Source organism: Trichechus manatus, unplaced genomic scaffold (genome assembly GCF_000243295.1).
Source record: "Trichechus manatus latirostris isolate Lorelei unplaced genomic scaffold, TriManLat1.0 scaffold00066, whole genome shotgun sequence".
NCBI classification, from domain to species: domain Eukaryota; kingdom Metazoa; phylum Chordata; class Mammalia; order Sirenia; family Trichechidae; genus Trichechus; species Trichechus manatus.
Genome location: NW_004444002.1, coordinates 7,334,670 through 7,340,199, shown reverse-complemented (window position 1 = coordinate 7,340,199; position 5,530 = coordinate 7,334,670).

Below are 5,530 nucleotides of genomic sequence, written 5' to 3'. Positions count from 1 at the left end.
TAATCTGAGAACTTAGATTAAATTCAGTTTCCTTGATCTCCTAGACTAAGGGCTTTATTCTGTAGCTAGTAGTTGTGTATGTAGAAGGCTAAGGGTGCAGGTCAGGTGAAAAAAATACTACAATGACAAAGAGGGATGTTACATAATGATGAAAGGATTGACCCAACAAGAATACATAAAAAAAACAAGCCAAATGCTTAACCACTGCACCACCAGAGCTCCAACAAGAATACAAAGTGATCCTAAATATGTGTGCACAAACAACAGAGCATTAATATACATGGGGAAGAAAACCTAATAACTGAAAGGAGATGTGGGAAAATCCATAATAATAGTTGGGAAACTTCCAACACCCTACTTTCAGCAATTGATAGAACTACTAGACAGAATATTAGCAATAATAGAAAAGCTGAACATCATCAAACAAGAAAATCTGATTGATATTTATAGAACTATCCACCCCAAAACAGAAGAATATACATTTTTTTGTAGCATCCAACATTCCCCAAGATAGACCTAACAAACCATACACAACTTCAAAGAATGGAAATCATACAGAATATGTTTTCTGACCATAATAGAATCAAACTAGAAATCAATAACAGAAAAACAACAGAAAAAAACTCTAAAATGTAGAAACCGAACACATTTCTAAGTAATCCATAGATCACAAATGAAGTCTCAAAGGAAATTTAAAAAATGCATAGTTCTGAATGAAAATGAAAATACAACATATCAAAATTTGTGGAATGAAGCTAAAACTATACTGAAAGCATTAAATACTTACACTGGAAAAGAGGAATGGTCTCAATTCAATAATCTTAAGTTACTATCACAAGGAACTAGAAAAAGGATAACCCTAACCCAAACCAAACTTGTTGCCATTGAGTCAATTCCGACTCATAGTGACCCTATAAGACAGAGTAGAACTCTCCCATAGAGTTTCCAAGGAGTGGCTGGTGGATTTGAACTGCTGACCTTTTGGTTAGCAGCTGAGCTCTTAACCACTGAGCAAAATAAATTCAAAGCAAGCAGAAGAAAGGGAATAATAAAAATACAAGCAGAAATCAATGAAATTAAAAAATGAAAAATAGAGGAAAAACAATGAGAAAGCTAGTTATCAAAAAAAGTCAATAAAATTTACACATGTCTAGAAAAACTGGCAAAGATAAAAAGAGAGAAGACATAAAGCACTAATATCATGAATGAAACAGAAGATAATACTACAGATTGTAATAAATATCTCTCCCCCCGATAAAGAAAGCCACAGGCCCAGAGAATTCTACCAAACATTTAAATAATAATAAACATGAAATCTACACAATCTATTACAAAGAGTAAAAAAGGAGGAAGCACTTTCCAACTCATTTTATGAGGCCAGGATTATCTTAATACCAACACCAAAGGTAGAATTTAAAAAATAAAACTACAGACCAATATTTACCATAAACGTAGTTGCAAAACTGTTCATCAAAATATTAGCACACTAAACCCATTAATGTATGAAAATAATTATACATCATGACCAAGTGGGATTTATTCCAGATATGCTAAGCTATTTCAGTGTTTGAAAATCAATCAGCTTCATCTGTCATATTAATAAGCTAAAACAAGAAAAACCATATGATCATATCAATTGGGGTAGAAAAAGTGTTTGACAAACTCCAAAACCTGTTCTTGTTAAGAACTGTCAGCAATTTAAGAATAGGGAGGGGTGGGGCCAAGATGACGGAATAGTCAGACGCTTCCTGTCACCCCCTCCCTTACAAAAAACAAGTGAATATATATGACAATCTAGGAACCCTAATCATCAATGACAAAGCTGAAGAATCAGACTGAGCGACAGGTGGAGGGAGAGACAATTCAAAAACAGTGGAAATGGGAAATTACAGACGTCAGGATTACTGGCACCCTGCTAGCTGAATCCACATAGCACACACAGGCTGAGGCAAGCAGCAACATCCCATGCCAAGGCTCACTACATCTGGTGCATCCAAGCAGCAGAAAATCTGCATGCACCTCCAGAACCAAACAGGAGCGACATCAGACCTACGAAAGTTTTGTGCAAGCTCCCACCCTACTGTGTGCACTGGTAAAATAACCCCACTCCACATCAGAGCTTCACAGCAGAGAAGTACTCCCTTCCCCTCACCAATCCCCTACTCTGCTCCTACATGGTCCTGAGGCATTCGACAATGCCACACCCCCTAAACCGGGAACTCAGGGCTGGTGGGGAAGCCCTGCCCCTTTGTCCAGCCACTGGTATATGGGGTCCACGGACTTGAAGCACCCCTCACCCCAACCCAGTCCCTTGTGGGCCAATTCAACACTGCATGCCCTCATTAGCATAAAACAGCAGGGCATCTACCTGAAGCTCATTTTCACCTACAGCAGCCAAGGGGGAGCTGCAGATTTGTGACATTTGACACCACCCCATCCTCTAAAAAGGGGCCTTATCCACCCACACCAGGAGCCTGAGGGCCAGCGGTACAAACCTACTCCATCTAGCCACCCATGACAGGGGTCTGAGAATTAGTGGTGTCTCCCAATCTTTCCAGCCAATGGCAATGTGTGCCCAAGGACTGGCTGCACTACCCTCCCCCCCCCCACTATGCACTCTAAGGGACAGGGACATGCCCTCCATCCAGGCACATGGGGGCAGCCATCATACCCCTGCCTTGCTGCACACAACACCTCCCACTAAAACCAAAGACCTGGGCCTGCTCCAAATACCCACAGGCAGCCCTGCCCTCCTAAGACTGTAGATGAGAGTCTGCACAAAACACTCAGTGACTGACAACCTGGACACCTGTGCCCTGAATAACCACACCCTCGCAAGAACAGTGAACAGACTCCTGGGCTCACACATCTAGTAGCTGCTCTGACCACCTGGAGACAGGACGTGAAATCGTCAACAGATGGCAACAACCAAAGTAGCTCACACACCCAGCCTACTTGGGCATATCAAAACAAAACAAAACAAAACAAAAATACAGGTTGCATAAACAAAAATACAATAAATAAATATAATAACTTATTGATGCCTCGGAGACAACAGTCAATATCAAACCACATAAAAAGGCAGGACAAGATGGCTCCAGCAAATGACCAAAATAAAGAACCAGAAAACCTTCCAGAGGGAGAGAAGGCAATGGAACTTCTTGATAAAGAATTCAAAAGACTAATGTACAGAACTCTCCAAGAGATCAGGAAGGAGATCAGGCAAAACTCACACCATGCCAAAGAACACACAGACAAAGCAATAGAAGAATTCAGGAAAACAATACAAGAACAAAATGATAGAATAAACAGGCTGCTGGAAGCCATACAGAGACAGCAACTAGAAATCCAAAAGATTAACAATAAAATTTCAGAATTAGACAACTCAATAGAAGATCATAGGAGCAGAATTGAGACAATGGAAGTCAGAACTAGTGAGATTGAAGATAAATCCCTTGACACCAATTTATTTGAAGAAAAAACAGAAAAAAGAATGAAAAAATATGAAGAAATCCTAAGAATTATATGGGACACTATTAAGAGGAAAATCTGCAAGTCATTGGAGTACCAGAACTGGGAGGGATAACAGAAAACACAGAGAGAATTGTTCAATATTTGCTGGCAGAAAACTTCCCTAATATCAGGAAAGATGAGAAGATATCTATTAAAGAAGCTCAATGAACCCTATACAGACCCCCCAAAAAGTCATAAAGACAGGTCATAATCAAACTTGCCAAAACCAACGACAAACAAAAGAATTTTGAGAGTGCTCAAGGATAAACAAAAAGTCACCTACAAAGGAGAACCAATAAGACTTAGCTCAGACTACTCAGCAGAAACCATGCAGGCAAGAAGGCAATGGGATGACATATATAAAGCCTTGAAGGGAAAAAAAAATGCCAGCCAAGAATTATATATCCAGAAAAACTGTCTCTCAAATATGATGGCAAAATTATGTCATTTCCAGATAAACATAAATTAAGGGAATTTGTAAAAACCAGACCAAAATTACAAGAAATATTAAAAGGAGTCTACTGTTAGAGAATCATCAACATCAGACAACAATCCAAGACTAGGACACAGGACAGATCAACCAGTTATCAACACAGATAGGGAATTCACAAAAACAAATCAAAGCTAAGACTGAAAATAGGGAACTAGACATGTCAATATGTAAATGATAATAATGTCAAAACAGGAAAGACGGAACAAACAGTGTAGTCATATAACTTCCATATGGAGAGGAAGTTAAGGTGATATCAAGAAATAAAAGACTGATTTAAACTTAGATAATAAAAGTAAATTTCAAGGTATCCACAAAAGAAGCTAACAAACTTACCCATCAAAATAAAAAAGAAGAAAAACATAGTCAGCAAACAAAAAATCAACAATAATGAGAGAGATGAAAAGAAAATACATAAACAAGAAGAACTCAGCACAGAAAATTAAGCAGAACAAAGAAACTGTCAACACCACACACACACACACAAATACATCAAAATAACAGCAGTAAACTCATACCTATCAATAATACCATGAATATAAGTGACCTAAATGCACCAGTAAAGAGACAGAGAGTGGCAGAATGGATATAAATCACAATCCGTCTATAAGTTGTCTATAAGAGACACACCTTAGACACAAAGACATAAACTAACTCAAAGAATAGAAAGAAATATATATATCAAGCAAAGAACAACCAAAAAAGAGCAGGAGTGGCAATATTAACCTCCAGTAAAATAGACTTTAAAGCAAAATCCACCATAAAGAAAAAAGAAAGACACTATATAATGATTAAATGGTCACTACACCAGGAGGATATAACCATAATAAATATATACACACCCAATGACAGGGCTCCAAAATACATTAAAAAAAAACTAACAGCACTGAAAAGAGAAATAGCTCCACAATAATAGTAGGAGACTTCAACCCACCACTTTTGGTGAAGGACAGAGCATCTAGAAAGAAACCCAATAAAGATACTGTCTTAGTTATAGAGTGCTGCTATAACAGAAATACCGCAAGTGGACAGCTTCGACAAACAAATTTATTCTCTCACAGTTTAGCAGGCTAGAAGTCTAAATTCAGGGTGTGAGCTCCAGGGGAAGGCTTTTTCTCTCTGTTGGCTCTGGAGGAAGGTCCTTGTCATCAATCTTCCCCTGGACTAGGAGCTTCTCAGCGCAGGGACCCCTGGTCCAAAGGATGTGCTATTCTTCTGGCTCTTGTTTCTTGGTGGTATGAGGTCCCCATGTCTCTGCATGCTTCTCTCTTTTATATCTCAAGAGATTGGCTCAAAACACAATCAAATCTTGTAGATTGAGTCTTGCCTCATTAACATAACTACCACTAATCTCACCTCATTAACATCATAGAGGTAGGATTTACAACACATAGGAAAATCACATCAGATGACAAAATAGTGGACAATCACACAATACTGGTAATCATAGACTAGCCAAGTTGACACACATTTTTGGGGACACAATTCAATCCATAATAAATGGGATATGTGAGTTATATATATACA